This window comes from Tamandua tetradactyla, chromosome 1 (genome assembly GCF_023851605.1).
Source record: "Tamandua tetradactyla isolate mTamTet1 chromosome 1, mTamTet1.pri, whole genome shotgun sequence".
Lineage (NCBI taxonomy): Eukaryota > Metazoa > Chordata > Mammalia > Pilosa > Myrmecophagidae > Tamandua > Tamandua tetradactyla.
In genome coordinates, this window is record NC_135327.1 from 78,344,051 (window position 1) to 78,367,142 (window position 23,092).

Here is a 23,092-nt window from a genome sequence, read left to right on the forward strand (position 1 = left end):
AAAGTCTAAGAAACCATTGCCTAAGACGAGGTCCTGAGGATGCTTCCCCACATTTCCTTCTAGGAGCTTTCTAGTTCTGGCTCTTATATTTAGGTCTTTTGATCCATTTTGAGTTTATTTTTGTGTAAAGTGTGAGGTAGAGATCCTCCTTCGTTCTTTTGCAAATAGAAAGCCAGATTTCCCAGCACCATTTGTTGAAGGGACTGTTCTTTCCCAGTTGAGTGGTCTTTGTCCCCTTGCCAAGAATTATTTGGCTATAAATGTGAAGGTTGATTTCTTAAGTTCTATTTCATTGATCTGTATGTCTGTTCTTGTGTTAGTACCATGCCGTTTTGGAGAAAAGCATTGTTATTTATAATAAGTTTTAGGATTGGGAACTATGGTTCCTCCAACTTCGTTCTTCTTTTTTAAAATGTCTGTCATTATTCAGAACCATTACCCTTACATATATGTTTGATAATTGGCTTTTCCATTCCTGCAAGGAAGGTTGTTGGAATTTTGACTGGGATTGCAGTGAATCTGTAACTCACTTTGGAAGAATTGACATCTTAACAGTATTTAATCTTCCAGTCCGTGAATATGAAATATCCTTTCATTTATTAAGGCCCTCTTTGATTACTTTTAGTAATGTTTTGTCAATATACAGGTGTAAGTCCTTTGGCTAAATTTATTCCTAGATTTTGATTCTTTCATTTGCTACTGTAAATGGAATTTTTTCTTGACTTCTTCTGATTGTTCATTGCTTGTATATAGAAATACTACTGATTTTGAGATGTTGATCTTGTACCCCACCACTTTGCTAAATTTGTTTATTAGCTGTTAGCTTTGTTGTAAAATTGTCAGGATTTTCTTTGTATAGATAGGATCCTGCCATCTGCAAATAAGGAAAATTTTACTTCTTCCTTTCCAATTTAGATACTTTTTACTTTTTTTCTTAGGGAAGCTTATTCTTGTTAGGGATAATTTTGTCTGTTAAGTAATCCTTCTCTATTACCGAATCTCTGGCCTGTGCCCCTGCCCCCCACCATTAAGAACAAGCTTAATTCCTCTTCCCCAGTTAGTCTTTTAACTATTTGAAGTAGCTGCCATGGTTCCAGAATATTTTTCTTGTTAAGCATTCTTAATTTCTTCAACTATTTCTAGTTGCATTCACTATCCTGAGCACTTTCTACTGATTTTCTTCTAGTTCAGGGTTTGAAGGTGTGATTTGGGAACCTTCTTCATCAGAATCACCTAAAGTACTTGTTAAAAATGAAGATACCTATAGGATTAAGGTGGTATATTGAACGTATACTTCTAATTTTGCTCCTTATTGAAGTCCCAGTAAAACTGCAGTAAAGACCCCTACAAGATAAGGGTATCAGTTGAGGAGACAGCAGCAAGACAATGTAGAAAACTGAGAAGCCCAAGAATGCATGAAAATTAACTTAGATACCCGAGACTCATAAATTGACAGAGAGAAAGATTGAGAACCAATTTGATTTACCTTATAAATCCTCAAAAAACTTAAGACTGGCAACACCAGATATCTCTGGAAATTAGGATGCAGGGGGGACAAAATTAGAATAAGGTACAAGTTGCTTGAGAAGCAACTCTCCCAATACATGTCATTTACCTTACATACATTCTGGAAGTTCGAAGTAGATGATGTCTGGATAAAGAATGTTTCCATGTAGGAAGTCATTTCCAGCATATTTCAGAAAATTTTATGTTTATTTGAATCCCGGATCTTAAGAAAAATTATTCAGAAAGTCAGGAAAACAGAAAAGTGTAATTTTCCTGAGAATTGAAAGCTTCATAATCAATATAGAGATACGATTGATTCCAAGGCCTGCGCTGACATTAAGTTGAAAGCAAGAGCAAGAAATGCTAGCAAAGTAAGTTGAAAGTTAAACTGGGCATTTCTGGGAACTAGGACAGGAGCATGTAGGGGAAAAAACGTCATGATCTAATCACTCAGCCTTGCTTGCCTCAATTATAAATGTGTGCTCTGTCTGCTGCTAGCAGTAAGCAATGCTCACAAATAAATATTAAGTTTATATGTATAGTATACTTCTAAAAATCCTATGGGTGGTGTTCTAGGAAATAAGTTTGGAGACAAAGTAAGTCCCTAAATTGACAACTCCAACATGTGGTTCTGCGTAATACTGTTAATCTTGCTAGAAGATCCAAATGTTAGCTCAGTGAATACTAGCCAGTAATTTTTGAGTTTAGAATATTTGCTATAGACTATAGTTCTTTATAAATTCTTTAACACAAGAATTGCAAAGAGAAGTGTCCTAGTTTGCTGGCTGCTGGAATGCAACACACCAGAGACAGACTGGCTTTTAATAAAAGGGGATTTATTTCATTAGTTCTTCAGAGGAAAGGCAGCTAACTTTCAACTGAGATTCTTGCTTACATGGGAAGGCACAGGGTGATCTCTGCTGGCCTTCTCTCCAGGCCTCTGGGTTCCAACAACTTTCCCCAGGGTGATTCCTTTCTGCATCTCCAAAGGCCTGGACTGAGCTGCAAGTGCTGAGATGAGGTATGCTGAGCTGCTTAGGTTGTGCCATGTTGAGTCTCTCATTTAAGCACCAGCCAATTAAATCAAATGTCATTCATTGCAGCAGGTACACCTCCTAGCCAACTGCAGATGTAATCAATAACAGATGAAGTTCACATGCCATTGGCTCATGTCCACAGCAATAGAACTAAGTACCTTCACCTAGCCAAGTTGACACCTGAATCTAACTACCACATGTCCACCCCTTGTCAACTTAGCAATTACACTCATCACCTTAAACAATATTAAGGTGCAAAAAATTCTCTTCTAGCTGTGGACCTATGAATCTCAAAACAAGTTACCTGGTATCAATATGCGAAGGAGGATATTCACAGGATACAGGTTTTCATTTCCATAGGGAGAAATTGTAAGGAACACAGATATAAAACCTGCAGGGCAAACGCCATGGGATTTCAAAGTCTGAAAGTCATTTATCTTTTGGCTTTAGAAAGTGGCATTCCCACCCTTTCCAAGGGCCTATGCAGTGGCCAGCCCCTTTCCGAATCAACCTCGGGGAACACTGAGGAGACCACCTTTTTTTCGGCTCCACTCTCTCCAGGCATCGGGGCCACTCCTGGGCTCTCTGCCATTTCCAGGGCAGATGCTCAACCCCTCCATGTGGTGGTAGCCAGGCTCTTCCCAGTCCCCCAAGGAGCATGCTGTACCTTCTCCGAAGACTGAGGCTGCATGACTCTTCTACTGCAACAAGGTGGGAGACTCACTGTATCCATGAATATGGGTGAGTCCACTCTCCTGGCTGAGGTTTCTTGGCTTCAGACCCGAGCTTTCATGATTCTCACTCTGCAAACTCCAATTTGTCCCTTTTGTGTCCTCCTTTGTCCAGATTGGCAGTGGTTCTGTTTACACCAACAGTCTCTTTAAGCGCTCCAGGACTTCTCCATCATTCTCTTCACAGTTCCTCCAAAATCTTCCCCTTAGCCATCCAAAAAACCATTCCAACATATCTGGTATGTGCAAACTGCAGCAGCACCCCACTCTCCAGTGCCAAAGCTGTTCTAGTTTGCTAGCTGCCAGAATGCATACACCAGAGATGGATTGGCTTTTAATAAAAGGGGATTTATTTCATTAGTTCTTCAGAGGAAAGGCAGCTAACTTTCAACTGAGGTTCTTGCTTACGTGGGAAGGCACAGGGTGATCTCTGCTGGCTTTCTCTCCAGGCCTCTGGGTTCCAACAGCTTTCCCCGGGGTGATTTCTTTCTGCATCTCCAAAAGCCTGGGCTGAGTTGCAAGTGCTGAGGTGAGGTATGCTGAGCTGCTTGGGCTGTGCTACGTTGAGTCTCTCATTTAAGCACCAGCCAATTAAATCAAACATTCATTGCAGCAGGAACGCCTCTTAGCTGACTACAGATGTAATCAACAACAGATGAAGTTCACATGCCATTGGCTCATGTTCACAGCAATAGAACTAAGTACCTTCACTTAGCCAAGTTGACACCGGAATCTAACTACCACAAGAAGATATGATGTTGTTGTAGAATACTCTGAAATGAAATCAGAACTTGATCTAAAATCCACATTAGTAAAAGCAATATTGGTTTCAAAAGCAAATCAGTATATGAGTAGCACACCAATATTTTATCCTTAAGAAAAGTAAACAAGCTCACATGAAGCAACATGTATCTTAACACCAACTCGAGGGTGCTTTTTAATGTACTCTTAATTTGATTAATGTCAACACAAAATGAAAAAAATTTTCCTATGTTTGGAATATTATGAACCAAAGATCAAGACTATTGGATAGGGCAAGTAATGCTTGGTATGTTTTAAAATTTCATTTTAAGAATGATGACTTTTAAATAGTAAATATTATCTTTTAGTTTTTAAAGTGACTTTTATTTGGCACTTATTTTGTGTTAATGTTTTTTTCTTTTAGTGTTTTCTATTATCCGATGTCTATACAATATAGAGATCATTTTTACATGATTTTGAAATATGTAATCTTGTCATGGTATATTGTTTCATAGTAATAATCCATGGACTTATTATTATATCTTTTTTTTCTTTTAACAGAAAACCTTTGAAAGTTTTAGTATAGCCCTATCACAGAAAAATGATTTATTCTTTATTGTTATGGTCATTCATTATTAGTTAAAAATATGTAAGTAAAGTTTAGGAAAAATGTAAAATAATTTTTGATTTGGGGAATTTCAATTTCTGGCTCCCAAATCACAAATATTAATGTATATTTGCAGTTTGGAAACAATATTAAGATGGATAATGATTACCGCACTGAAAATAGAGGGATAAGTGACAATACATATACTGAATGCTGAGAGTTGGTCCCCTCAGCCCAACCTTATGCCTCCTGTTGGCCATTGAATGCTGGCCATGGAGCAGGAGATTGGAATGTTATCTTCATGGATTTCTGAGTAGCCTTAGAGAAAAAACTTAAAAAGGAGGAAGCTACAAGTCACCAAGCCCCATCCACAGGTTCACATCTTCAAATATGCTTTTTAGTTGCCCACTGTTAATTATAAGCAAACAGCGAAGGAATACTGTGCTAGTTTGAAGGGATGTATGTCCCCTAGAAAAGCCATGTTTTAATCAAAATCCCATTTCGTAAAGGCAGAATAATCCCAATTCAATACTGTAAGTTTGAAACTGTAATCAGATCATCTCCTTGGAGATGTGATTAAATCAAGAGTGGTTGTTAAGCTGAATTAGGTGATGACATGTCTCCACCCATTTGAGTAGGTCTTAATAAGTTTCTGGAGTCCTACAAAAGAGGAAACATTTTGGAGAAAGAGAGAGATTCGGAGAGAGCAGAGAATGCTGTAGCATCATGAAGCAGAGAGTCCATGAGCCAGTGACGTTTGGAGATGAAGAAGGAAAATGCCTCCCAGGGAGGTTCATGAAAACGAAAGCTAGGAGAGAAAGCCAGCAGATGATGCTGTGCTCACCATGTACCCTTCCAGCTGAGAGAGAAACCATTGACTGTGTTCACCATGTGCCTTCTTACTTGAGAGAGAAACCCTGAACTTCATTGGCCCTCTTGAACTGAGGTATCTTTCCCTAGATGCCTTAAATTGGACGTTTCTATAGACTTATTTTAATTGGAACATTTTCTTGGCCTTAGAACTGTAAACTTGCAACTTACTAAATTCCCCCTTTTAAAAGCCATTCAGTTCCTGGTATATTGCATTCCGGCAGCTAGCAAACTAGAACAAATACCAGTTATTTGAGGAAAGCCTCTAACCCTGAAGATTGATGATGGAAACTAAAACAAACAGAAAAAAAGCAAAGCAACCTGGAAGAAACAGACTTTACAGGGAGAAGAAAATTACTAGCCAACATTTTAAATATTCTCAGAGGAATGAGATGAAGATGAAATAAAACAAGATATGACATAAAGGAGTAATCAGAAAACAAACAAATAAAAAGAGTTGGAAACATATCAGAAATGAAAACCTTAGGAGGATTGGAAGATAATGTTGAGGATATCTCTCAGAAAGTAGAGCTAGAAGACAATGAGATAGAAAATAGAATGCTTAGCAGATATTGTGGAGGTTTAACATCCATGTAATTGAATCTGGGTAGAAAAAGCTAAGGAAAATGCAAAGAAGGAAATAACAAATGATTCAAGAAAATCACCCATAATTGAAGGTTGGTGTTCCCATGGGGTATCCATCCCAATAAATGGAAAGAAGGAAATTCCAGAACATCGGAGGTCAGGGATGATTCTAGAGTTAAAAAACAAACAAAAACAGGTCTCATATAAAGGATCAGGAATCAGAATGACTCTGGATTTCTCTCCGGTAATCTGGAAGTGAGAAAACAATGGTACAATACCTTCAAAATTCAGAAGGAAGATGTGAATATGACCAGTTATGACTTAGAATATGACCTGAATATGACTTAAAAGGTGAATATGACCAGTTAGAATAATATTTTCAAATATACAAAGTTTCAAAATATTTATTTCTCCTGTCCCCTTAATTAAAAGCCATTAAAGGCTGAGAATAAACTTAAGAAAAGAAAGACATGGAATACAGGGAGCAGGAATCCAACCAAGGAGCAAGATGAGGGGAGTCCCTAGAATGATGATGAAGAGAGTCCCTAGAATGACGATGAAGAGATTCCAAAATGATAGCTGTCTCAGCTGTGGAGGATAACCATTACAGATTGGAGGGGTATGAATTGAGACAGACTTGTGGAAGACTTTACTTACTAAGATTCTTGCTGTGATTTTAACCTGAGGACAGGATTTCCTATTGAGTTTCAACAGATCATCTTTTCTTACCTGTCTTGACTGTGCGCTATAGAAGTTCTTGCTCTCCATTTACTGCCCTGCTGCCAGGATCTGCTGAGAATACTTTGTTTTACTGCTTGGATGGATTCTGCTTTGATCTTCTGGAAGGAGGAGGTAGCCATAGCGAGCTTAGAGACAAAAGATGCACAGTAGCCTGATATTCCTGCTATATTATTCCTGTTGTGAAGTCATTCATATTAGAAGCCTTGACTCTGGTTGACACCCATGTTTTTCAGGATTCATGTCTTTGCCTGCTAATTCCTCCAGAGAGGACCCCTGAAAATCGTCTGGGAAGCTGAAACGAGGCTGTGACACACTGACTTGTACAGTTCACCTTTCTTTTCAAGGCACATTCATTTATCTGGGCACCATTGCTCTTGTGTTTTGTGGTTTGTAATTATGTTACTTCTGAACTTTCTCCAAAATGTTTCCTCTTTTAAAGGGCTCCAGTAGTCTAACAAGACATACCTTAAATGTATGGAGTCACATCTCCATTTAATCAAAAAGTCACACCCACAATTGTGTGGGTCAGTCTCCATGAAAACAATCTAATCAAAGGTTACGCTCAAAACAATAGGTCTGGCCCCACAACATTGGATCAGGATTGAAAGAAAATAGCTTTTCTGGGGTCCATAACAATTTTATACTAGCACACCCAGTCCAACTATGTGATCCAAAGAGTAGAGAATAATGTGGGGCCATTTCTTCCCAGCATCTGATTACCATACTCTCATGTATATAAGGAAACTGGCCTTTCCTTCCCAGTTACACCAAGATGCGGCATACATACAAAAGTGTGGGATGGAATATTACATGCACTCTTTTTTTTTAAAAACTTGTTGCTGTTTTTTTTTTTTACTATAAACAACAAACAAACATACAAACATTCTTGACATGGTTACAATCAGTGGGACACAATTCATCACATAGTTGTGCATTCATCACCATGATCATTTTTTTTTAACATTTGCATCTCTCTAGCAAAAGAAATAAAAAAGCAAAAAGAAAAAACTCATTCATGCCGTTCCCCTTACCCCTTCCTCTCATTGACCACTAGTATTTCAATCCACTCAATTTGTTTTAACCTTTGTTCCCCACATTATTTATTTCTTATCCATATATTTTACTTATCTGTCCATACCATAGATAAAAGGAGCATCACACACAAGGTTTTCACAATCACAGTCACATTGCAAAAGCTGTATCATTATATAATCATCTTCAAGAAACATGGCTACTGGAACAAGCTCTACAGTTTAAGGTATTTCCCTCTAGCCACTCTAATACACTATAAACTAAAAAGGGGATATATAATGTGTCAGAATAACCTCCAGGAAAACCTCTCAACTCTGTTTGAAATCTCTCAGTCACTGACACTTTATCTTCCCCTTTTTGGACAAGAAGGTTTTCTCGATTCCTTGATGCTGAGTCCCAGCTCATCCCAGTGTCCCACATTGCCAGGGAGGTTTATGCCCCTGGGAGTCATGTCCCACGTAGAGGAGGGAGGGCAGTGAATTTGCTTGTCGTGTAGGTTTAGAGAGAGAGGCCACATCTGAGCAACAGAAGAAGTTTTCTGGTGGTGATTCTTAGGCCTAGTTTTAAGTAGTCTTAGACTGTCCAATGCTGGGTTAAGTTTCATAGGGGTTAAGATTGAGGGCTCAGCCTTTTGGTTTGGTTGTCACCACTGATTGTGAGAATATTAGCAATTCTCCAAATGGAGAAGTTGAATTTTTCCTTATTTCTCCTCATTCCCCCAAGGGGACTTTGCAAATACTTCTTTATTCACTGTTCAGATCCCTCTGGGATTTATTGGGAAATCACACCAACCTGGACAAACCAACAAAATCTCATGCCTTATTCAAGGTTCCATGTACTTATGGTATTCAATTAAACCGTTCATATATGTTAAATTAGGAAATGTACTAGTTAAAATATAAATTTTGCACCAAATAAACTTTTTTTGGTTTAGTCTCACGCAGAAGTTGAAGTTTTAAAATATAAATGACCATCTATTTTCAACACCTTGCAATATTGACATACCTTTGATCTTCCTCATTCAAAAATATTTTAAAATTTGTACATTTAGTCACTCATTGTACATCTAGGCATTCCTAAATTTTACTATCTCAGTCTTTATCATCCATCTTTCCTTCTGGTTTCATCTGTGTCCCCAGCCCTTGTCTTTCTATCATTCTCACATTCACCTTCAGCCAGTGTACTTACATTATTGTGCCGCAATCAGGTAATATTGTGCTCTCCATTTCTGAATTTTTACAGTCAGTCCTGTTGTGCAATCTGTATCCCTTTAGCAGCAATTACCCAATCGCTATCCTATTTCTATCTCCTGATAACCCTTGTTTGTAACTGAAATTCTCTGAGTTCACTCATTAATGCTAGTTCATATCAGTGAGGCCATACAGTATTTGTCCTTTTGTTTCTGGCTAATCTCACTCAGCATAATGTCTTTAAGATCCATCCATGTTGTTACATGCTTCATGACTTTATTCTGTCTTATAGCTGTATAATATTCCATTGTATGTCTATACTACAGCTTGTTTAGCCACTCATCTGTTGATGGATATTTGGGCTGTTTCCATCTCTTGGCAATTGTAAATAATACTGCTATAAACATAGGTGTGTAGATGTCCGTTTGTGTCCTTGCCCTCATGCCCTCTGAATAGATACCAAATAATGGAATTGATGGATCATATGACAGTTCTATACTTAGCTTCCTGAGGAACCACCAAACTGCTTTCTACAGCAATTGTACCATTTTACATTTCCACCAACAGTGAATGAGTGTGCCTCTTTGTCCACATCCTCTGCAGCACTTATTGTTTTCTGTTTTTTTTTGATACTGGCCATTCAGTTAATGTCAGATGATATCTCATTGTGGTCTTGATTTGCATTTCCCTAATAGCCAGTGAAATTGAGCATTTTTTCATGTGCCTTTTAGCCATTTGTATTTCCTTCTGAGAAGTGTCTATTCATGTCTTTTGCCCATTTTTTAATTGGGTTGTTTGTCTTTTTTGTTATTGAGTTGAAGAATCTCTTTATATGTTCTGGATACTAGACCCTTATCTGATATGTAATTTCCAAATATTGTCTCCCATTGCATAGACTGCCTTTTTACTTTCTTGACAAAGTTCTTTGATGCACAAGTTCCCATTTACCTGTTTCTTTCTTCAGTGCTCATGCTTTGGGTGTAAGATCTAGGAAACCGTCTCCTATTGCAAGTTTTATGAGATATTTCCCTACATTTTCTTCTAAAAGTTTTATGGTCTTAGCTCTAATGTTTAGACCTTTGATCCATTTTGAGTTAATTTTTGTATAAGGTTTGAGATATGGATCCTCTTTCATTCTTTTGCATATGGATATCCAGTTCTCCAAGCACCATTTATTGTAGGGACTGCTCTGTCCCAGGTGAGTTGGCTTATCAAAGATCAGTTGGCCATAGATGAGAGGGTCTATATCAGAAATTCTATTCTATTCCATTGGTCATTCTATCTATCTTTATGCCAGTACCATGCTGTTTTGACCACTGTGACTTTGTAATATGCCTTAAAGTCAGATAGTGAGACCTCCGACTTCATTTTTCTTTCTTAAGATATTTTTAGCTCTTTGGGGCACCCTGCCCTTCCAAATAAATTTGGTTGTTGGTTTTTCTATTTCTGCAAAGTAAGTTTTTGGGATTTTAATTGGTATTGCATCAGATCAATAAGTTAATTTACATGGAATTGACATCTTAACTCTATTTAGACTTCCAATCCATGAACACAGTATGCCCTTCCATTAATTTAGGTCTTCTGTGATTTCTTTTAGCAATTTCTTGTAGTTTATTTGTATAGATCTTTTGTATCCTTAGTTAAATTTATTCCTAAATATTTTATTCTTTTGGTTACAATTATAAATGGGTTCTTTCCCTTGGTTTCCTCCTCAAATTTGCTCATCACTAGTGTATAGAAACACTGCACATTTTTGAGTGTTGATTTTGTACCCTGCCATTTTGCTTTACTCATTTATTAGCTCTAATAGTTTTGCTGTAGATTTTTCAGGGTTTTCAACATATAATGTCATCTGCAAGGAGTGAGAGTTTTACTTCTTCTTTTCCAATTTGGATGCCTTGAATTCTTTTTCTTCTCTAACTGCTCTGGCTAGAAGTTCCAACACAATGTTGAATAGCAGTGGTGACGGTGGACATCCTTGTCTTATTCCTGATCTTAGGGGATAGCTTTCAGTCTTTCCCCATTGAAGATGATATTAGCTGTGGATTTTTCATATATTCCCTTTATCATGTTGAGGAAGTTCCCTTCTGTTCCTATCCTTTGAAGTGTTTTCATCAAGAAAAGATGTTGAATTTTGTCACATGCCTTTTCTGCATCAGTCAAGATGATCATATGATTTTTCTGCTTTGATTTGTTGATATGATGTATTACATTAATTGATTTTCTTATGTTGAACCATCCTTGTATACCTGGAATAAATCGCACTTGGTCATGGTGTATTATTCTTTTAATGTGCTGCTGGGTTTGATTTGCAAGAATTTTGCTGAGGATTTTTGCATCTATATTCATTAGAGATTGTTCTGTAATTTTATTTTCTTGTAATATCTTTGTCTGGCTTTGGTATGAAGTTGTTACTGACTTCATTGATGAGTTAGGTAGCCTTCCCTCCTCTACAATTTTTTTTGAAGAGTTTGAGAAGGATTGGTGCTAATTCTTTCTTGAATGCTTGGTAGAATTCACTTATGAAGCTATCTGGTCTTGGACTTTTCTTTTTTGGGAGCTTCTTAATGACTAATTCAATTTCTTTACTTGTGATTGGTTTGTTGAGGTTATCTATTTCTTTTGGAGTCAGTGTTGCTGATTCATACCTTTCTAGGAAGTTGTCCATTTCATCTATGTTGTCTAGTTTATTAGCATAAAGCTGCTGATAATATCCTCTCATTACCTCCTTTATTTCTCTGGGGTCAGTGGTTATGTCTCCTCTTCCATTTCTGAATTTATTTATTTGTATCCTCTCTCTGTTTCTTTTTGTCAGTCTTTCTAAGGGTCCATCAATTTTATTGATTTTCTCAAAGAACCAACATCTGGTTTTGTTGGTTTTCTTGATTGTTTTCAATCACATTTATTTCTTCTGTAATCTGCATTATTTCCCTTTGCTTGCTTTTGGGTTAGTTTACTGTTCTTTCTCTAGTTCTTCCAAGGCAACAGTTAATTACTTGATTTTTGCTCTTTCTTCTTATTTGATATAGGCATTTAGGGCAATAAATTTCCCTCAGCACTGCCTTTGCTGCATCCCTTAAATTTTGATATGTTATATTTTCATTTTCATTTGCCTCAAGATATTTACTGATTTTTCTTGTAATTTCTTCCTTGACCCACTGGTTGTTTAAGCATGTTGTTGAGCCTCCATATATTTGTGAATTTTCTGGCCCTCTGCCTGTTATTGATTTCCAGCTCATTCCTTTATAATCTGGAAAGTGTTTTTTATGATTTCAGTCTTTTTAAATTTATTGAGACTTGCTTTATGAACCAACATATGGGCTAGCTAGCCTTGAGAATGATCCATAAGCATTTGAGAAAAAGTATATCCTGCTGTTGTGGGGTGTAGGGTTCTATAAATGTCTTTTAAATGTAGTTTGTTTATTGTATTATTCAAATTCTCTGTTTCTTTTTTGATCTCTGCCTAGATGTTCTATCCACTGAAGAGAGTGGGTAATTGAAGTCTCCAGCTGTTATGATAGAGGTATCTATTTCTCTTTTCGGTGTTTTTCTCATGTATTTTGGAGCACTCTGACTTGGCGCTTAGATATTTATAATTGTTATTTCTTCTTGTTGAGTTGTTCCTTTTATTAATACATAGTGTCCTTCTTTGTCTATTTTAATTGATTTACATTTGAAGTCTAATTTGTTGGATATTAGTATAGCTACTCCTACTCTATTCTGATTGTTGTTTGCATGAAATATTTTTTCTCAACCATTCACTTTCAATCTATGTTTGTCCTTGGGTCTAAAATGAGATTCATATAGACAGCATATAGATGGGTCTGGTTTTTAAATCCATTCTGCCAGTCTGTGTCCTTTGATTGGAGAGTTTAATCCATTAACATTTAGTGTTATTACTTTAAAGGTGGTACTTTCTTCTACCATTTTGCCTTTTGGATTTTATCTGTTATTTCTAATTTTTTTTCTCTTTCTACATTTACTGACAGTCTTCATTTCTACACTGTCCTCCACACTGTTTCTCCTGTCTTTTTATATCTGCTGCTAGTTCTCCCTTTAGTATTTCTTGCAGAGCCAGTTTCTTGGTCACAAATTCTCTCAGTGATTGTTTGTTTGAAAATGTTTTAATCTTCCCCTCATTTGTTCCTTTGACTGATCCATATCTTCAGTTTTCCTAGTGTGACTAGTTATTTCTTGCTGGCATCTTGGCATTTGATTTCCTTAGTTAGTTTATTCTGGAGATTTTTTTTTCACTTAGGATTTTCTTGCTGGATGGCTTTGTTCTCTATCTGTTCTTTGACATTCAGTTTAGCTTATTCTAGACCTCTAGCATAGGTTTTATTTAATGGATCAGAATTTTTTTCAGTTTTTGCTTTTCTGTTTCTTGCCCTGCCTATTTGGAGCCTTTTTTATTTTTTCAGGGGGGTCTACTTAGATATTATAGATCCCAGTCAGATTTTCCCAGACCAGACTGGCCTCCTCTCAGGAGGAAAGAGTCACTTGCATCAGTTTTCCCTGAGGGTAGACCCAGCAGGTTGGCAGACTTTCCTGTGAAGCCTTTAGACTCTGTGCTTTTCCTATCCTGCCCAGTATGTGGTGCTAATCTGTCTGTGGTTTCCCATCAGCATTAAGTGGTGCAGTGCCTTTAACTTCAGCAGGCTCTTGCTGCTGCGGAAGTGGTTGAGACAGAGGTGAGGTTGTAGGCTGGATTTAATTCTTTCAGTTTTCTAGTTCCTGGGTCTGAATTCCTTGAGGGAGGGATTCCACCAGAACTGGGCCCCACCCTCTCCTGGGGAAGGCACAGCCTCCAGGGAAGTAACTCCTTTTACCTGACCAGCCTCTTTGTCTCTCAGAGAAGCTTAATTTCGCCCTTGCCAGAGGCAGTTGGAGACTGAGAAGCCTTGCAGTTCTATTTAATGAGAGTTAAGTAATAGAAACAAAGCAAAAAAAAAAAAAAATTGCTTTCAGAGCAGGACCCTGCTTCTTCGGTTCCTCGGGTTTGTTAATCAAGGCCTTAAATTGATATGTTGCTCTGTGTACCTCAGTGCTCTATGTGACCCCCCCCCCCTTTTTTTAGGGTCCAGCCCTTTTCAAGTATTTTGTGCTGTCCAATCCAAAAAGCGTTTTTTCTTTTTTTTTTCCTGCAGCCCTGTCCCCTCTCTGCTGGAGCAAAAGCTCCTAGTAACCTTTTGCTCTTACTTGAGGTTTATCTGAACTGGGGGCCTATTTTCAGTAGTCAGAATTTGTTAATTCCACAATTGGAGCTTGGATGAGCTAAGCCCATGCTACTAGTAAAGTCTCTCTTTTCCCCTTTGGGAACCAGCCTGTGGGGGAGGGGCGCTGGCCTCCTTGGCTTGAGGGACTTACAGTTCTACATGGGATTGCAGCTGGTCCAGCTTGTTCAGACTGGTGTATGCAAAGTGTCCTGTCACTGATGTGGCCCCAGCCGTTGTTCTGTACTGTTCCTGGCTATGTACTAGCTGCTCTGGGGGATGAACTAAACTCCACACCTCACTAAGCCACCATCTTGGAACCCTCTCTACTACATGTACTGTTGAGAGTACAAAAGATCTGAATGATTTTTAAAAATGTTTTTATTGATAAATCTTCACATACATACATTCTGTGCACGTTGTACAATCAGTGGCTCACAATATCATCACATGGTTGTGTATTCATCACCATTATAATTTTTTAGAACCTTTGTATCACTCCAGAAAAAGAAATAAAAAGGAAAAAAAGAGCTCACATATCATACCCCTTAACCCTCTCTCTCATTGACCACTAGTATTTCCATCTACCCAATTTATTTTACCCTTTGTCTTCCTATTATTTATTTATTCTTTATCCGTAATTTTTTTTACTTTCCCTAGATGTAAGGAGCAACAGACACAAGGTTTTCACAGTCCCACAATCACATTGTAAAAGTTATATTTTTATACAGTTATCTTTAAGAATCAAGGCTACTAGAATACCAGCTCAATAGTTTCAGGTACTTCCCTCTAGCCACTCCACTATACCATAAACTAAAAAGGGGTATCTATATAATGCGTAAGAATAACCTCCAGGATAACCTCTCTACTGAAGTGTCTCAGCCACTGAAACTTTATTTTGCCTCATTTCTCTCTTCCCCTTTTGGTCAAGAAGGCTTTCCCAATCTCTTGATACTGGGTCCCGGCTCATCTGGGGATTCTGTCCCATGTTGCCAGGGAGATTACAACCCTTGGAGTCATGTCCCACAAGGCAGGGAGGGCAGTGAGTTCACTTACCTAGTTGGCTTAGAGAAACCACATCTTAGCAAGAAAAGAGGTTCTCTGGTGGTGACTCTTAGACCTAATTTTAAGTAGGCTTAGCCTATCCTTTGCTTAGGGGCAAACGTCAGGATTGCAGCTTGGCCTATTGATTTGGTTATCCCCACTGTTTATGAGAAAATCAGAAATTCTCCAAATGGGGAAGTTGACTATTTCCTTCTTTCTCCCCAGATCTCGAAAGGGGACCGTGCAAATACTTCTTTTTCACTGCCTGAATTATGCTGGGATATATCTGGGCGTCACACTAACCCACGCAAACCAGCAAGATCTCACACACTATTCAAGATTCCACATACTTATGGTGAACTTTTTTTTTTTAAGCTTAAAGTACCAACTAAACTTAAAAACAAAAACAAAAACAAATGCAGTATTGTTTTCAAGGTTGACTTTGGTGGGGACAGTAATGTCCAAAGGCCCCTACATGACTTTGTGCATTTAGTTACAGTGAAACCTTGACAGCTGCTTGGTTGATGTTTTAGTGTCACTTCAGTATTACTCAATGGAAAATCTAGTCTTTCAGCTCAGTGGTGAAACAAATAGCACACAGATATTTGCAGTTTGCCATGGTGGAAAGGCCTTAGCACCTGAAGTTTGTTTTAGTTAAGATCTGATACTCAGCACTTTCTAACTTTCCACCCTGGGAAAATTATTTAACCTTTCCAGTTCCTTATGTTTTCATTTGTAATTTAGGTCAGTAATGCCTGCTAGAGTTGTGAGGATGAAAGGAGTTTTTTTATGTCAAGCACCTATCACACTGCTAAAGAAATATTAGTTCTCTTTTTTGAGCATCCTTTGCTCAAACCAGATATCTGGAATTCATACATGAGTCTTCTTTCTCCTTAACTTACCAAAGTTCTATTCATCTCATCTCCTTAAAATCTCTAGAATTGGAGTGAGACATGACCCACATTTTATAACAATTGGGCTTTCAGGACACCAAGTTCTCTTGTACTTTTATTAGTAGTAATCACTATGATTTTTCTAGAATTCTAAAAGGAGTGTAGTCATTTCTATTACTACTGGTGAAATTGGTAATGTTAGTACCAGTTTCATCATAAATTTTTTGGCACATTAACTATCTTAAATAAAAATAAGAAAAAAGTGTTCAACCTAAGTCAATAGAGAAATGCAAATTAAATCCATAATGGCATACAACTACTACACACCCACCAGAATATTTAAATTAAAAGGGCTAACAATACAGAGAGTTTGCAGGACAATGGAGTAAAGGAATTCTCAGACACTGTTGGTGGAGTGTATATTGGTATAAATGCTTTGGTAAGCTGGTTGGCAATATCTCTTTAAAGCTGAGTATATTCATACTCTATGACCCTGCAGTTTCACTCCTAGTGGGAGGGGTGTGTTGGGTGCAACCAAGTGACATGGATAAGAATGTTTATAGCAGTTCCAAATTGGGAGAAAATGGTGATCAACAGTATAGTAGATAAGTAAATTAGGTTATGTTCCTTCCTTGTAATACTATATTCTAATGAAAATGAATAAACTCAGCTCACACAACAACATGGATGAATTTCAACAGCATAATGTTGAGCAGAAGAACCCCCACACAGAGGAGTGCAAACTATGTGATTCCATTGATACAAATTTCAAAAACGGACAGTACTTACCTTGAGTGTTAGTAATTGAGATAATAGTTACCCTTGAAGAGAAAGAGAGGGATTAATGATTGGGAGGAAGTTGGAGGGAGACTGCTGGAGCCCTGGCAATGGTCTGTCTCTACATTACCAGGTTGGTTACATGGGTGTCTGCTTTATTATAATTTAGTGAGCTGAACATTTGTGTTTTGTGTCCTTTTCTCTGTTTGATAGACTTGGATGGAAAAATAAAAGAATCACCCAGCTTTTAATACTCATAAACATTTATTATATGAAATTGTTCTTCTCATCCACCCATCCAGTTTGTTAAGCATTAGCATAAGTCTTTTGTCCATCAATCTATTTTAGTTTTGATGTTGTATTTATGAATTTGATTGAACTCTTCAAAGATTTGATAAGTGCAGCTTTAGCTAGCACACGTGGAAAGTGACTTTGTCCTTACAAGTTCAAATGCTCCAACAGTATAATTTTTTTTGAAGATGAAGGAAATATAGAGAAACTCACTTATGGCGCTTTTATTGTTTCTTTTTAAACACTTTTCTAATTTTTATTGTAGAAAAATTTAATTGTAAATTAAATTAAATTATTTCTAAAATGATTAATGGTAATTAAAGGGAACCTTACTTAGTCCCATTTTTCCCTTCTCCTTTTAAGTAAATAGAATTCTCTAGTTTCTCCAATAAATTTAACCGATATTCTTTTCTATACTTTGCATTAACCCTTGCATACTTAGAAGTCTTATAAAATAAGTAAGAGGCTCAAACCAGAATTTAAATGGGTTCAAGCATAAGTTTTGTTTAAAAGATTTTTTCCTGAGATAAATCAGGCTTTCAGAAACTTTTTTTTCTTTTGTTGCTCTTTTCTTATGGAAAATTCCAAACATACACAAAATTAGAGGACACAGTATGATGAACACCCATGTATCTATCACCCACATTCAATGATTGTCAAAAACTTTAATTTGCACTGATGTTGTAATGTTATTACTGGAACCTTTTCCTGATTTGAAGTTTTATATTACTTTAGGTCCATACTTTCTTCTCCAATTTAAAGAACAAATTTGCCTCCAGGTGGCGCTAAATAGTTGAGTCTGATTTGTACTGGCTCCATCAAAACTAGTGCATCCTGGATTTTCTGGCACAGTATTGATTTTTGTTTTATTGCTGAAGTATGCTTAGATTTCGTGTCTCACATTTAAGTCTTCACTTGCTCTTAAAGGGCTTACAAGGTGACATTGAATCTACTTATTTTAAAAATTTAAGTAGATTTAATATACAAGAAATCAAAAAGACATACTGAAAATGTACATAAAATAGTTCCAAGCCCTGAGTTTATATGTTTGAAAGGTAAGGGTGATTCCATTCCCAAAGAATTCCCCACCTCCTGCCTAATTTCTCTTTCCACGTATTTCTCAAATGCCTCTGACCATAACTTCTAAGATAGCTCTAGTTCTGAAAGGATAGGGTTTATGATATGCTAATTAGGTGTTGAGATGTAAACAGCATTCTAAATGTGTGGTGCCACTTTTAAGACATGGAGTAAACGTGTATGTAAGACATTTTGGGTCAGTTAAAAATTTCTCTGCCAGAATTGTAGAACATTTCCTGTAGGTGGCTATGTGACAATGGCGCTGGTCTGTGGTAGAAAAAGTCAAGTAGAATCAAAGCAGTCTTAAAAGACTGGGAACTGTATCAAAAGCAAATATAAAACACACCCATGCTAATTATAATTAGTACTTAGAGAAAAAAAAAAGTCTTCACCTTTTATGAATAATGGTAGGCTGGCTCTGCAAATCCCACGACTCACTTTAAACAGACATAATTAACTCTGTAATTAATAAGTGAATAAGAACTTTTAATTGAATCTTATTAACTGCTTTGGTTACAGCCAGAAAGATGTATGAATTTCTTTTCCCAGGGAGATAGGAACTATATACTCCATGTTGCGGTACTCCCTATAAAATTTACCAAGTACATGGTAGAATTTACCAAGTATATGTGCCTTTTTTGGGATTTGATTCATAGTGTATCAAAATACAGGATTCACCTTTAAGGGTGTGCTCTTTTATGAGTGTTTCGATTAATGTCTTTGCCTCCCACTCTTGTAATTTGAAGGAGGCAGTTGAGATGTAATTGTGGCTTTCCTAACCTGTCCTGTTCTGATTTTTCCCAAGAGCTACATGTTGCTACTGCTCTTGGGAATTAAAACTTGACAACTGCAAGGAGGTTTATGCTAATATGAGGAGATGGGGAGGCCTGACTTTCAAAAGGGAGGATTCTTCAGAATGAATTTATCAGCCTTTCTGCAGACTGATCATTTGTGTGGTGGAAAGGTATGTGGTTGGTGTGCCTTCTAAGCAATCTCTAATTGTAAAGTTAAGTTATTTAATTAGTAGCAACTGATAATGGGCTTTTAAAGCACTTTCTGGCTGAGGTTATTGTTCCTGGAAACTGAGAACCCAAGATCATTCACAAGTATGGCAAGCTATTTATGATTCACCCTTCATGACTGCTAATACAGCCTATGTAAATGATTATGCCTGACAGAGTTGTTGTTGCTAGTTGGCTGTCATCATTTTTGGGTCATGGCTGCCTGGCACATCAACTCTTTAAACCTTCACTGAGGTTATATTTAGCAGGTTTTGCATGGCCTTTTGTCCTGTGGCTCTGAATGGTCCTGTATAAATATTAGTGGGTGGCATGTATTCAGTATCTTCGCAGTGGATTGCAGCAGGGAAACCACAGCATTGAAGGATTGTCATACCAATGAGCTGGGTTTATGCCTCTGCATCTGTGAATTGATATCAGTTTCCTCCTTTGAGATTTTCAAATATTATCTTACAAGAATAAGTTAGTTGTATTGACTTCACTGAAATTAACCTAACTTCTGATTTATCTGCCACTTAAACATTTGCTTTTTTTTTTTAACATTTGCCTTTCATATTGCATGTGAGTCTGTAAATTTTATTTTGACCCTGCAAGTTAGATTTCCTATAGATTATGCTTTAGTGTGCTTGGATTTTTATTCTGTATTAGTCTAATTAATAAACAACCTTAAAGAGATTTTTTTCCTACAAATTTGAAGTTATATAAATACTTTCTGGCTTCAATAAAATGTGTGAGAATATAGAAGAGATATTACTGGTTCTGCTTGATGTGCATTCAGAAACTCAAGTCTCAAAATGAAAGAACAGTTATCTACCTTTATTCAGTTATCTGTTCAACTAGTGATTTCAGAAACTCACTTGAGTCTTGGTGCCTGTTGCTGTGTCTGCTTGAAACTGCATTTTTCCCCTTCTACTGTCCTTGCCTTGGGCAATGTATTTAAGCTATAGTGTTTACAGATTATTAATATTTAAATAAAAATATGCCACTTGAAGGACATTCTAAGAAACTGAAACTGACGTGGGAGAGTGAGTGTGAGCACAGCCAGCCCTCCTCTTGTAGTATTCCAGAATTTTAAGAAAAACCCAGCAATCTTACCATTCATTTAGAAGAAACTGGTTGTTGTTCTTTATTAAGTTGGGAAAATGTGAAATTTTAATCAAATAAGTTTTCTTAGGCTGTAATGTGCTTTATTAAAATTATGAATATTGGGTGGGCCACAGTGGCTCAGCAGGCAGAGTTCTCGCCTGCCGTGCCAGAGACCTGGGTTCGATTCCTGGTGCCTGCCTATGAAAAAAAAAAAAAGATTATGAATATTTCTACCTCACACCCATTAGAATGGCTATTATTTTTAAAAACGAAAAGAAACACACTGGTGTTACTTAGTACATTGTTGGTGGGAATGTGAAATGGTGAAAAACAGTTTGGTGATTCTTCAGGAAGTTGGCCATGTAACTACCATTATAGCCCAGCAATCTCACTTTTAGGTACATAACCCAAAGAATTAAAAGTAGGGAGGTGGATAAATATTTGTACAGCAGTGTTAATATCAGCATTGTTCACAGAAGCCTGGAGATGGAAGCAATGCAAAGGTCCATCAGCAGAGGAATGGACAAACAAAATGTTGTTTGTATATACAGTAGGATATTATTGAGCCCTGGAAGGGAGTGATGTTATGATGCATTCTGCTACATGGATGAATCATGAAGACACCATGTTGAGTGAAATAAGTCAGACACAGAGGGGCAGCTATGGTATGATTCCTCTTGTGTGAAATAGCTGCAGTGTGCAAATTTATAGAAATAGAAAGTAGAGTACAGGGGTGGAGGGAGTTGGGGCAGGTAATGCCTAATGGGTTTGGGGTGATGGGAAAATTCTGGTAGTGGATGGTGGTCAGGGTAGCACATACTGTATGTGGATCTACAATAGACTGGATCAAATAATGAAGAAAGTGCCCAAAAGGGCATTATTGGGACATACAAAAAACTTGGATGTGGACTATAATAAACTTTATATTGATATTATATTTCTTGAATTTGCTAACTGTAGTTAAAGCGGTTACATAAGCAAATGTTCTTAGGAAATGTACATGGAAGTTCTTTAGTATTCAAGGTGCATGAACAAGAATAAGTATACAACTTACTCTCAGATGTTTAGAAAGATGGATAAGTATGGCAATTAATGCAAGATGTTAAAAGTTGGTAGATCTGTGTGTCTAGGTGGGGGTTATTTTGCAGTTCTCTTTATGGGGTTTCTATTATTTTTGCAACTGTCTTATAAATTTGAAGTTATTTCAAAATACAATTTTTAAAATTCTGAATATTTTAAACATACAGAAAAATTTAGAGACTAGCATAACAAATACCCATCATCACTTCTAGCAAATCTTGATATTCAGAGATTTTCTGGGCTTGGGGATGAGTGTAGCCTGTGCTCACTTGAAGGGCTACATGGTGGTGGGATTACGCAGCTACATCCTGGGTTGTCTCAGACTGCTAGATGTAGGCACCATCTTTCCAACCCTGCCTGCAGGTAGCAAATTCTGACTGGGCCCTAGTGAGGAGAGGACTCATCTCGGTGCACGAACTCGCCACCTGGTTCCCTACCCCCAGCAGGCCCATCTCAGCATTTTGGAGTCAGGCTCCTTTTCTCCAGAAGTTTCGGAAAAAAAAAGGACTCCTCAGTGGGTGTAAGAAGAATGACTTTCTTGGAATCTGATACTTATTGATCACCTACTACATACTAGTTACTATTCTAGATGCTGGAAGTGCTGCAATGTACAGAGCATATAAGCTCCCGCTCTTATGACACTTACATAGTTGTGGGGTAAAAAGCAAAACAAATAAATATAATGTTAAGTGGTGGTGAGTATACAAAAGAAAATACAATATGGTAAGAGAATATTGGAGGGAGAACCATTTAAAATGGGATGGGCTAGAAATACCCCTTTGAGGAAATGTTTATGAATGTTTCATACTTCACTAAAAGGAGGGACTTTCTCATGCAGATTTCTTGGTAACTGCATTCCAAACAAGGGTGAAGGCCCTCAGATGGAATGCATTTTATATGTCTTAAATAGAAAAGGATTTAAAAAAATTTTTCAAACATAACATACAAAAACGAACATTCTTACCACCTGTGCTGGTTTGAAAGGATGTATGGACCCTAAAGCATGTTTAATCAAAATCCCATTTCTTTTTTTATTTTTTTTATTTTTTTATTAATTAACGGAAAAAAAGAAATTAACCCAACATTTAGAAATCATACCATTCTACATATGCAATCAGTAATTCTTAACATCATCACATAGATGCATGATCATCGTTTCTTAGTACATTTGCATCGGTTTAGAAGAACTAGCAACACAACCAAAAAAGATATAGAATGTTAATATAGAGAAAAAAATAAAAGTAATAATAGTAAAAACAAAACAAAACAAAAACCTATAGCTCGGATGCAGCTTCATTCAGTGTTTTAACATGATTACTTTACAATTAGGTATTATTGTGCTGTCCATTTTTGAGATTTTGTATCTAGTCCTGTTGCACAGTCTGTATCCCATCAACTCCAATTACCCATTATCTTACCCCGTTTCTAACTCCTGCTGAACTCTGTTACCAATGACATATTCCAAGTTTATTCTCGAATGTCGATTCACATCATTGGGACCATACAGTATTTGTCTTTTAGTTTTTGGCTAGACTCACTCAGCATAATGTTCTCTAGGTCCATCCATGTTAT

The 23,092-nt window shown here is 37.1% G+C and overlaps 1 protein-coding gene across 7 annotated transcripts in view; it reads left to right on the top strand.

Moving 5' to 3' along the window:
* Positions 1-23,092, top strand: part of COA1 (cytochrome c oxidase assembly factor 1) — a 199,889-nt gene that overhangs the window by 52,476 nt on the left and 124,321 nt on the right. Inside the window, exon 2 of one of the 7 annotated variants that reach the window (XM_077119344.1) lies at positions 12,508-12,563. The exons of 5 other annotated variants lie outside the window; for them this stretch is intronic. The gene's annotated coding sequence lies outside the window, so the exon portion shown is untranslated. Of the gene's footprint in view, positions 1-12,507; positions 12,564-12,604; positions 19,300-23,092 lie in introns of those variants that run through there. One more of the 7 variants, XM_077119347.1, reaches the window with a different exon arrangement.